This window comes from Danio rerio, chromosome 18 (genome assembly GCF_052040795.2).
Source record: "Danio rerio strain M-AB ecotype USA chromosome 18, GRCz13ab, whole genome shotgun sequence".
NCBI classification, from domain to species: domain Eukaryota; kingdom Metazoa; phylum Chordata; class Actinopteri; order Cypriniformes; family Danionidae; genus Danio; species Danio rerio.
The window spans coordinates 11,998,361-12,011,898 of NC_141038.1; positions in this window are offsets into that span (position 1 = coordinate 11,998,361).

Here is a 13,538-nt window from a genome sequence, read left to right on the forward strand (position 1 = left end):
TATATATATTTTGTACAATCGCTGATCAGGAAAAGTGTTTAGGTGGCTCAGCTAAGTTCAGTAGATTTTTTATGCTGATTCAACATCTGCGGTTCACAGCCGGTTTGCTTTGGGACTTCACTTTCCCTCCGTTTTCTTCCCTTCTTTAATGTAAGGCCAGGCGTTAATTGAGAATGAAGCTCCTCTTTACACTGCGGTGTAATTACGCCTGTTTGGAAAAGAAACAGATCAGGCGTGTTGCTTATTAGCTAACCTGAGAAAATTAAACAACATCAATTAATGGGCAGCAAAACAGATTGGGTTGCACTACAGATATTGCATTATTCCCAGCTGTGTGATAATATGGACTAATGTTCAAGCGGCTACTGGTTTTTGGAAACATATGGAGAGTGTTATGAGAGCATATGTGCAAATACTGTAAATTGCTTAAAATACGATGTTTCTTTTGTTTTTGTTTTTGTTTCTGTTTTTAAAAGGTCATTGCTGATGCATTTTCTATTTTATGGTCAAACCATCCACTATGTCGGCCCAAAATAGAGGCGATTTAAGAATTAAATGTAAAAAATTCAACTCAATTCAATTCAATTCAATTCATGGTTATTTCATGCGCTTTTACAATATAAATTGTGTCAAAGCAGCTTAACTTCAAGAGAAACCAGGCCCAGTTGACCATCTCTCTTCTGGCCAAACTTTCTTTGTGGAGCTGCAATCTAGACACCGGATGCTGGAGATCGCTGGACGTCCATCCTGGAAAGAGTGATGTCTTTTAATTTCACCCTATATATTGTTATGTCACGTGTGTGTCATGGTGGCTCAGTGGTTAGCACTGTTGCCTTACAGCAAGAAGGTCACTGGTTCGAGTCCCAACTGGTCCAGTTGGCCTTTCTGTGTGGGGCTTGCATGTTCTCCCTGTGTTGTGTGTGTTTCCTCTGGGTGCTCCAGTTTCCAACACAGGTGAATTGGATGAAATAAATTGAACGTAGTTTGTGAGTATGTGTGTGTGTGTAAATGAGTGTGTATGGATGTTTCCCAGTACTGGGTTGCGGCTGAAAGGGCATCCTCTGCGTAAAACATATGCCGGAATAGTTGGCAGTTCATTCCGCTGTAGCGATAGCTGTTGTGTTTGCTGTAGCAATTTATTTTGATACAGAAACTTATATTATGCTGTATGACATTTTAGTAGGTAAGGTAAATTGTGATTAAAAATAATCCAAATTATTTGTGCTGCTTGTTCAAACAAGCTTAAAAATGTTTGAACAATTTATTTGTGATCAGCTTAATCCACTTTAATTTTCTATGAAAAAGGTAACTTAATAATTTGGGGTTAGAACAAAATGAAGAAATTTTGTTCATACTGGAAACTACTGAAATAATACAAAAACAAAATGCAAATAAGAAACAAAATTAAACAGACACATTATAATATTCATTATTATTATTATTATTATTATTATTATTATTATTATTAAATATTTTATATTAGGATTTTGTCAAAATCATAATATAAAATATGTAATAATAATAATAATAAAAGTAATAATAATTTTTAAGTAATAATAATTTTTACACAAATACTAAAAGACTTTTTAAGGATTTGTAGATCAAAATCTGCCCCAAAATACAAATTAACTGTCATTTAAAAAATATAAAATACATTAACATATTAATATATTTTAAATGAGTAAACAGTCTGTCTATATATATATATATATATATATATATATATATATATATATATATATATATATATATATATATATATATATATATATATAAATATATATATATATATATATATATATATATATATATATATATATATATAAATATATATATATATATATATATATATAAATTGACTGTTTACTCATTTAAAATACGTTAATTTATTAAGCATATTCATTATATTCATTATTATACTTCGTTAAGATCACATCAGAATATGAATTTATTTTATGTATGTATCATAAATTACACCTGTAAAAACTTTGCTCATTCATTCATTTCAGCTTAATCCCTTAAAATAATTTCAGCTTAATTTATTAATATGGGGTCGCCACAATGGAATGAATCGCCAACTTATCCAGCATATGTTTTACACAGCGGATGCCCTTCCAGCTGCAACCCATCACTGGGAAACATCCATACACACTCATTCACAGACTTCCACTAGGGACAATTTAGCTTACCCAATTCACCTATAGCGCATGTCTTGGAAACCGGTGCACCCGGAGGAAACCAATGCCAACACGGGGAGAACTAGCAAACTCCACACAGAAATGCCAACTGACCCAGCTGACGTTCGAACCAACGACCTTCCTGCTGTGAGGTGATTGTGCTACTCACTGCGTCCCCGTGATTCGCTGTAAAAAAAAATAAAAAATTAAAAGATATCTAAACATATTTATAAGCTAGATGTAACCAATTTTTTGTGTTTCAATCATGACAATTTTGGGGTTAGGCAAAGTATTTTAAACATTTCTGAAATTACAATATGAAAATTAACTGCACAATTACTAGAAATTTGTAAATATATACATTTAATATTAATTCACTGATATTTTAACATTTTGTTTTTACAAAAGTAAATTTAAACATTGAAGTAAGCAGCTTACTTGCATTGTTATTGGGGTAGAACATGCAAACTCTCAGAAATGCCAACAAGCCCAGGCGGGACTCGAACCATCAACCTTCTTGCTGTGAGGTGACAGAGCTAACCACTGAGCCACCATGCCGCCCCCATTGTTATGCTTTCTGTGCATATACAATTACATTTATACGTTACTTCACTACACCAAAATTGGTCAGCAAATTAAAAAAAACAGAAAGTCAGCAATTAAACAGAAACATTTTCTTAAATTACAGCAGAATAATATATATTTACCACAGAGTGTAGTGAAACCACTAAACATCAGTTTGAACCCTCAGAATGGTCAACGTGTGCTTATTTATCCTGCCTATAAGCTAAAGCTTGAGATAAACTTCTCTGTTTTTCCTCAGACAGTGGGAAAGTCTTCATGCTCGGCTGCAGAGCTGGTTTTGATTATTTTAAATGGATCTCATATTTCTGAAAGCAGAGAGGTGGACACATTATGATTAGGTGGCGTTGTGATGGGCAGAGGGGAAAGATCTCTCCGCTCGGCTAAACAGCAGATTTATGAAGCCTTTCTTCCCAATGCAGGTGAACAGAGGCCGTTCCAGCAGATCCTCCACTAGATGATCATCACAGTCTGTCGCACACATAATCAAGTGCAGTAGGCCACTATTACTGCACTACTATATACTGTACATTCAGCATTTGTGTTAAACAGACACAAGTGAACGGATACTGCTGATATTGACTTACATTGTAGTTTGATTCAAGAGTTCACCCTTAGCTGATGATTGATAATAAAGCGTATTAAGCAAGAACTCCCCTGCTATAAGTAACAAATTATGAATTATAGTGGAAATGTACTGCTGGCTAGAGCTCATCTATAGTGCCAATTTGGTTTGGTCAATTCGCCTATGTCTCATGTCTTTGGATTGTGGGAGGGACCTGAGGGAAACGAGCATGGGGAGAACATGTAAACCCCATACAGAAACATCAGCTGGCTTGGGAAGGACCAGTAATGTTCTTGCTTTGAGACAACAGTGCTACCCACTGGGCCGCCGTGCCGCACTGTCAAGAAAGGAAGGAGGAGTAGGGGTGGAAGAGGGGATTCTTCAAAATGAAGATACTGAGGTACGAAATTCTGGTTATTTATGGTGAATTAGGAATTGACTGATTGGTAGATTGTGTATTAGCTAATGCTGGACCGGTCGTGTTCAATCACGAGTCGTGCTTCTCTCAAAATTAGTTGAGAAAAAAAACACACTAAAAAGTTGCACTTTTTTGCTCTTTTATCCTTAAGCGAGTGTCTTTTTTTACCTAAAATATGGGGTTCAAGATGTCAAGTGAATCCAGTTTCTATCATGGGAAGAAATTAAAAAAAGGTAATTGCGTCTTGTCACAATTGTCACACAGCAAAAAAATAAAAATAAAAAATGAAAAAAAAAAGATTTTCTTAGTTAGATTCTTAAATCAAGAAGCATTTTTAGACAACCAAAACAAATGTCTTGTTTTAAGAATATGATAAAAAAAATAATAATAATAAGTTTTTGCTTGTTTTAAGGAAAAACTATTTTTTGCTTGTCTAGAAAATGCTTCTTGACTATATATATATATATATATATATATATATATATATATATATATATATATATATATATATATATATATATATATATATATATTTGGACATGTAACAAAACAAAAACTCTGATTAAAGTGGAAGTAAAGCAGTCAGTCAAGTTTACATTATTTTATAAAATGATTTCCACATTAATGAAAATATGTTTTTTTTAATGTTTTGAAGAATAGCATGTTTTACTATAGTTTTTAGCACAAGGGTGCCACCATCTTCACTGAACATCACTGGGTCTGATGCCACTGGGTTGGTTTCGTTTCTGGTGCAGCGCTGCCTGAAATGGGGATCTATATTCAGACTAATGCAACGATTAAAGTACATGACTTCACGCTTTACAAAGTCACGTCTTTCCTTTTCAAGTCGATTAAAAACCACGCTGATCTTAGTTTGGTTTGAGCACGAAAAGAGGTGAGGGGCCGTAGCAGTGAAAAGTGAAAGTTCCAATCCCCATTACATTAGTAGCAGACCTGGCTAAAACCGTGGTTGAAACCCTGACAGTCAGTCAGGCAGCATAATACAGAGAGTGGACTAATCCTGCTGAACAAAAAAAAAACTGGCTTAAACCAGCCTAAGCTGGTTGTCTGGTTTTAGCTGGTTGACCAGCCTGGTTTTAGAGGGGTTTTGTCATGTCTAATGTATAAACAGATATTTATTCTATTTTTCTCCTTTTTAATTACTGATTGTTTGATGCGCTTTCCCTTCTGAAGAAAAAACACTAGCTTAACCAGGCTGGTTTAAACTGGACATAGCTGAATTTGGATGGGCTCCCAGCCTGGCTAGGCTGGTTAAGCTGGTTTTAGCTGGTCATCTCCCAGCCTGACCAGCTAAGATCAGGCTGGAAATGGCCAAAACCCCTCTAAAATCAACCAGCTATAATCAGCCAATGTTGGTTTGAGACATAACTTTGATGCTTTTATTTGCAACAGTTCCAAACCCACAACACATTGTGTTAAATTAGAAGTTGCAGTCTCTGTGTTCAGTCCATTACTTACATTGCATCTGTTCAGCTGAGGGAACAGAACCAACCTCGTGACATCAGACACAGCGATATTGCAAGATGGTGGCGCCCTAGCTCTAAAAACTCAAACATGAGTCAGCTCTAAAAACTCAAACATTTTTTTTTCAAAGTCAAACATGCCATTTTCTGCAAAAAGTTTTAATTAATCAAATTAGTTTAATATATTTTTATTAAAGTGGAAATCAATTTATAAAATAATATGAACTTGACTGACTACTTTACTTCACTTTAAGAAAAGCATTTTTTCAGTGCATTTTGTCTTGAGGTTGTGACTGAACCTCAAAAATCAGTTTTAAATTTTTCTCAAAATTGAGATTTCAAATCACAATTGCGTGTTATTAAATGTGAGCTATAAAGATGTAGTGTTGGCATTTCTACTCACACTTCAGACTTTTTTTTTTGTTTGTTTGTTTATGACCCAATTCTAAGAAAAAATGTCAGAATTCTGAAGATTAAAATTACATTTAGTTTTAGAAATGAAATTTGAAAAGAGCTTAAAGTTTTAAATTTAAAAATGTTTTCCCCATTTTTTTACATCATATGTAAAACACTACAGAACTATTTCATGTAAACACACTGTAGAAATAACGATTAAAACTGTTAGCTTGTATGCTTTCTTTTCAAACTTTCAAATAAACTGAACTTACACGGACACAGATACCACTAAAACCTTTAATAAAACCTTCTCGATGGTCACTACTCTTGCTGTTTTTCACCCAAATGACTGCTTTTCTCATCTCACTGCTCTACAGCTCTGAGTCTTCTAACTAGGTGTAGGAAAAAGAAAAAAAAAACATGGTCAGCTTCCACATCTTTCCTCTGAAGCGCTCTAAAGTTTATAAAGTGTAGATTGTGAGCTCCCGGTGGATGTGGAGATAAACTGAGAGCAATTGTGTTTCTCTTAGAAAGTATATCTGTGCCAGCTCGTCCAGCGTCTCGGTTTCTTTACTCTCAGAGATCCATTACTGCAATATTGTTTATCCAGTTGAGTTGTTGCCACACTGCAGATGCCCAGGCAGATCCACATACACACACACACACACACACACACACACACACACACACACACTGAAATCAGCTTACAAGCAACTCAAGAGCTATGAGGATGTTAGACGTTCTCTAAATGCTGTGAAGTGTAGCAAAAAATTGTATATTGTAGAAAAACATTTAACATCTGCATCGTTCTTGCTACATATTCTTCCTTCCAACTCATCATAATACAGAATTTAGATCTGGACCCCTATATACAGTAGTAATTTTAATACACTGAGTAATCCTTTGGAGTCTTTTTTAAATGTATCAATATATCACATTATTGACACTTTTTCAGCAGTGCTGGTTACTGAATGTATTATTTTTTTTGCACAGGAATTTTTTTAAAACGCAGTGTTAAAGCAATATAAGCTATGGACAAAACACAACGGCTAACATCATAAACTGTGAATATAAATACAAATAATCATACATTCATTTTCTTTTCAGCTTAGTCCCTTTATTAATCATGGGTCGCCACAGCGGAATAAACCGCCATCTCATCCAGCATATGTTTTACGCAGCGGATGCCCTTCCAGCTGCAACCCATCACTGGGAAACACCTATACACTACAAACAATTTAGCTTACCCAATTCACTTATAACACATGTCTTTGGACTTGTGGGGAAAACCAGAGCACCTGGAGCCAACCCACGCCAACACAGGGAGAACATGCAGTCCACACAGAAATGCCAATTGGCCCAGCCAAGGCTCGAACCAGCGACCTTCTTGCTGTGACCCACTGCGCCACCCTGTAATTATTTGTTTATAGCAAAATATGTAGATTCAGTGAAATAGTATATGTGTGTCTATGTGTGTTTGTTTTGAGAGCGTTAGACACTCTACTTTTGGTGCAGTTTACTTATTGTGAATCTCCGATTAGTGGAATTCCTGTACAGCATCATGGGTACGAATAATGTATGTCTTTTATACTGTATATAAACTTACATTTATATTATTCAACTTATTTTCAATATTGTGTGTGTGTGTGTGTGTGTGTGTGTGTGTTTGTGTGTGTGTGTGTGTGTGTGTGTGTGTGTGTGTGTGTGTGTGTGTGTGTGTGTGTGTGTGTGTGTGTGTGTGTGTGTGTGTGTGTGTGTGTATATATATATATATATACCACTTTATTAGGTACAGCTGTCCAACTGCTCGTTAATACAAATTTCTAATCAGCCAATCACATGGCAGCAACTCAATTTAGGCATGGCATGTAGACTTGGTCAAGACAGTCTGCTGCAGTTCAGACCGAGCATCAGAATGGATGTGATTTAAGTGACTTTGAACGTAGCATGGTTGTTGGTGCCAGACGGGCTGTTCTGAGTATTTCAGAAACTGCTGCTCTACTGGGATTTTCACGCACAACCATCACTAAGGTTTACAGAGAATGGTCGAAAAAAGAGAAAATATCCAGCCGCAGATCTGTGGGTAAAAATGACTTGGTGATGCAAGAGGTCAGAGGAGAATGGCCAGAATGGTTCGAGCTGATAGAAAGGCAACAGTAACTTAAATAACCACTCGTTACAACTGAGGTATGCAGAAGAGCATCTGAATGCACAAAATGTCCAACCTTGAGGCGGATAGGCAACAGCAGCTGAAAACCACTCCAGGTGCCACTCGTGTCAGCTAAGAACAGGAAACTGAGGCTAAAATTCAAACAGACTCACCAAAATTGAACAATAGAAGATTGGAAATACATTGCCTGGTCTGATAAGTCTTGATTTCTGCTGCGACATTTAGATGGTAGGGTCAGAATTTGGTGTCAACATCATGAAAGCATGGATCCATCCTGCCTTGTATAAACAGTTCTGGCTGCTGGTGGTGGTGTTATGGTGTGGGGGATATTTTCTTGGCACACTTTGGGCCCAGTAGTACCAATTGAGCATTATATCAACAATGTTGTGCTGACCATGTCCATCCCTTTATGACCACAGTGTATCTATCTTCTGATGGCTACTTCCAGCAGGATAATGTGCCATGTCATAAAGCTTGAATCATCTTTGACTGGTTTTTTGAACATGACAATGCGTACTCAACTGACCAAATGGTCAATAGTCCCTCTTTCCAATAGAGCACCTTTGGGGTGTGGTGGAACAGGAGATTCGCATCATGGATGTGCAGCTGACAAATCTGCAGCAACTGCGTGATGCTATAATGTCAATATGGATCAAAACCTCTGAGGAATATTTCTAGTACCTTCTTCAATCTATGTCTCGAAGGATTAAGGCAGTTCCGAAGGCAAACAGGGTCCAATCTGGTACTAGTTAGGTGTACCTAATAAAGTGGCCAGTGTATATACTCTGCACATTAAGATAAAATCATGGATAAAATAAATCAGTAATTATCACAACAAGAAAATCTGATTCTGTCACATGCCAAGAGGATAATTACAAGGTTTGAGAATCTCGGTTTGGATAAGAAAGAAAGCTTCATATATGGAGAAATGAGGAGTTTGGCCACTGCCGGTGTCCGATCAGAGCAGCCTGGCTTGATGAGGGCAGGAGAAGTCCAGCGCTCCTCGCCAAAAACCAATCTGCCTTGAATTTTATTTAGATATATTGGCAGCAACAGTAAGGACCCAAGCCCAAGTGCATCATAAGGGAATTGAGGAGGTCGAGAAAAGTCAAGCAGCAGTGTTTGGGTGTGCTTGAGGCGAAATATGACAGATGCAGGTGGACCGAGTAGGAAGTTACAGTAACTTAGGCGTGAAATAACTGCAGGCCGGATGAGGAGCTGAGAGTGGAGAGGTTGCTTTGGGAAAAGCCTAATTTCATTGTGCAGCTTGAAGTAGCAAAACCAACATTTTCTCACTTCCAATTCGTCCCATATGGACGCTTAGTCATATTAACACTTTCTAGCATTTCCACACTGAAATTCCAGACACACGCACACACACAAATGTTCAGTTGTTTCAAGCCACATTTGGGTCAAACATAAACAAACCCATCTGTTGGGTTACATTTTTAATTATTTAAAACAACCCAGAATTTTTAGAGTGCACGTTTTATACTGAAAGATCAAAACAGTGTAATCTAAATTAGACTATCATTGTTATTTAAATTAAAAACCCTATTACAATATAAACTCACCGGCCATTTTATAAGGTACACCTGTTCAACTGCTCGTTAAACGCAGATTTCTAATCAGCCAATCATATGGCAGCAACTCAATGCATGTAGGCATGTAGACATGGTCAAGACGATCTGCAGCAGTTCAAACCGAGCATCAGAATGAGAAAGAAAGGTGGTTTAAGTGACATGGTTGTTGGTGCCAGATGGGCTGGTCTGAGTATTTCAGAAACTGGTGCTCTGGGATTTTCACGCACAACCATCTCTAGAGTTTACAGAGAATGGTCAGAAAAAGAGAAAATATCCAGTGAGCGGCAGTTCTGTGGGCGCAGATGCCTTGTTGATGCAAGAGGTCAGGGGAGAATGACCAGACTGGTTCCAGCTGACAGAAAGGCAACAGTAAAAGTTACAATTGAGGTATGCAGAAGAGCAAAGTGTGAATTATCTCAGACTGGTTTCTTGAACATGACAATGAGTTCAATATCCTCAAACGGCCTCTACAGTTACCAGAACTTAATCCAATAGAGTACCTTTGGGATGTGGTGGAACGGGAGATTCACATCATTGGATGTGCAGCCAACAAATCTGCAGCAACAGCATGATGCTATCATGTCATTATGGACCAAAATCTCTAAGGAATATTTCCAGTACCTTGTTGAATCTATGCCACGAAGGATTAAGGCAGTTCTGAAGGCAAAAGGGGGTCCAAGCTTTAACTAGTAAGGTGTTGACGTGGGTTTAATCCGGGTGCTCCAGTTTCCCCCACAGTCCAAAGAAATGCTCCATATGTGATTTGAATAAACTAAATTGGCCATAGTGTATGTGTGTGAATGAGTGTGTATGGGTGTTTTCCAGTAATGGGCTGCAGCTAGAAGGGCATCCACTGAATGAATGAATGAATGAATGAATGAACGAACGAATGAATGAATGAACGAATGAATGGATGAATGAATGAATGATGTTTTCTAGATTAGAACATAAAACAAGTTATTCACTGAAGGTTTAAATGGCCTCATTTTGCAGCTATATGTGCTTGTTTTTGACGGATAAAAAAAATAATATGTTCAGGCAAAAAGCTTGCCTTCCATAGGCTATGGTGCAAACAAGCCAGGGTGTACGTACTTCAGACATCCAGCAGATGGCAGCAGATGTTCAGTCGTGACTCTTCAGTCTCACCATGACAGTCATTAAACAGAGACAGACAGGAGTCGAGTCTGTCAATAGGATTAGTGCTTTAGGATTTCTGAGAGCATAATATAGATTAGATTGGCAAATACAAGTAGAACTATAAGCATGGTTTTATTTTTACCTTTCGCTTCCTACGTTTCTCAATGTAGTTACCTTTATATGAGATAAATAAAAATAAAGATTATTAAAAGAAACAATTACTTGCATATTTTTGTGGTATTTGGCATTATTTTGGTGTAATATTTTTACCATTACTTACATATAAAGGAAAAAAGTAAGAGAAGCATATTGGTTTAAAAATATAATTTCATACATAGGCCTGTCACCATGATCAGTGATCAATGTATTTACTTATCGCACAACACATGGACATGACCTCAATCATTTTATCATATATATATATATATATATATATATATATATATATATATATATATATATATATATATATATATATATATAAACAATTCTAGCCAAATGTTAGCTGCTCTATCTCTCTGTCTGAACATGTCAGTATTATTAAAAAAAAAATATATATATATATATATTTTTTTTTTTAAATATATATAACATTTACTAATAATTACTATAGTATATTTTTATGTGGGTGTCTGACGACTGAAATTAAATCTGGTGGCAGATATTGCAGCCTCTCTTTTTTACCTTGCACTTAACTTTTGTTGACATTTACTATTATTTATTTAGGATTTGTGTTTTCACATTGTGATTCCAATGCCCAATTATTTATTTTTCTAAAATGACCATAATTTAGGTATGGGACGATAACCATTTTCAAGATTTACCATGGTTTGGAAGAGTCAAGGTTTTAAAACTGCCCAATCTTTCTGTTATATTGTTCCTATGGTATATGTAAGTTTTTGTTTTTATAACAGTTTTATTTTGTTTTTAGGACAACAGTATCTCCAGCTGAAAAGGACCCTCCATATCAACAACTACTGTTCTAAAATATTTTAAATGTTTGTTCAAATTAAATATATTGTATTCAATGGGGGGAAAAAAGTTGTTGTTTGTTACCCAGACATTTAAAAAGAGCATACATTACAGCAGTAATTACAGTACCGTGTTACGGTGAAACCGTAATATTTTTATCTAGAGTTATCATACCATCAGAATCTTATACCGGCCCATGCCTACTAAAATTTTATTAAATATTTTTAAGAATAAAATAGGTGAAGTCAGAATTATTAGCCCCCCTTTGATTTTTTTTCTTTTCTTTTTTCAATATTTCCCAAATGACATTTAACAGAGCAAGGAAATGTTCACAGTACTGTATGTCTGATAATATTTTTTCTTCTGAAGAAAGTCTTATTTGTTTTATTTTAGCTAGAATAAAAGCAGTTTTTAATTTTTTATACACCATTTTAAGGTCAAAGTTAACCCCTTTAAGCTATATTTCTTTTCGATAGTCTACAGGACAAACAATCATTATACAATGACTTGCCTATAATTACCCTAACCTGCCTAGTTAACCTAATTAACCTAGTTAAGCCTTTACATGTCACTTTAACGTATAAAGAAGTGTCTTGAAAAATATATAGTAAAATATAATACTATTAATTAAACTATTATGTTTAGAAATGTGTTGAAAACATCTGCTCTCCATTAAGCAGAAGTTGGGAAAAAAATAAACAGGGACATTTAAATCTGACTTCACCAGTATGTGTTCTTTGGAAGAGTGTAGCCTACTTGCATAATGATTCTATTGTCATATTGCCATTTTATAATAAGTGGCATAATGTGATTTTGGTGCAATATACCGTACTACAAAAACATGTAGTCGGCCTTTCTGTGTGGAGTTTGTTGGGTTTCCTCTGGGTGCTCCGGTTTCCCCCACAGTCCAAAGCAATGTGGTATCGATAAACTGAATAAACTCAATTATCCAGAGTGTTTGTGTGTGAATGAGTGTGTATGGGTGTTTCCCAGTACTGGGTTGCAGCTGGAAGTGCATTCGTTCATTCCACTGTGGCAACCCCTGATGAATAAAGAGCCTAAATGAAATAAAACACCTGTATTTAAAGTCGTAAAACACGCATGAAAGTGCCTCTGTTTAAAAAAAAACGTTATTAGCATTTTATGCATATACATATAATTTTGTCATTCCAAAGTGATTACTGAGCAGTATAGCAGGGCTTTTTATTAAATATCAGAATGTCGTGCACTGGTTTGCTCTCCGCATTTTTATTCATTACATGCACATTATTAAAATATTAAACTATAAATATTATATCATAACAGATTTAACTGAAAATAGTAGTATAGTGTATATTACTGGCGACGCAGTGGCACAGTAGGTAGTGTTGTCGCCTCACAGCAAGAAGGTCACTGGTTTGATCGTCGGAAATTTCTGTGTGAAATTTGCATGTTCTCCCTGCACTCTCAGAAATAAAGGTACGAGAGCTGTCACTGGGGTGGTACCTTTTCAAAAGGTTCACATTTGCACTTGAAGGGTCCATATTTGTACCTCCAAAGTAATTATTAGTACCAACAAATTTTAAGAGGAACAGTTTTGTACTTTTTAGGTACTAATATGTACCCTTGAGGTATTAATATGGACCTTTTAGGTACAAATCTGTACCTTTCGAAAAGGTACCACCCCAGTGACAGCTCGCGTACCTTTAATTCTGAGAGTGTGTGCTAAATTGTCAGTAGTGCATGAGTGTGTGTGTAAATGTTTCCCAGAGATGGGTTGAGGCTGGAAGGGCATCCGCTGCATTAAAATGTGCTAGATAAGTTGGCGGTTCATTCCACTGTGGCGACCTGGAATTAATAGAGGGACTAAGCTGACAAGAAAATTAATCAATGAATGAACGAGTGTATATTACTCTACCTGTTAAGCAGACAATTTTTAAATCCCAAAGCCTTCATTTCTTGTTGAAGGTTTTGTTACCTCAGAACTCTGCACACCACTACAGGCTATAAATCTATTGAAATAGTTTTAAACATATTTATATATTTGTCTTTCCATGGAGCCCAGTGGTTAGCAC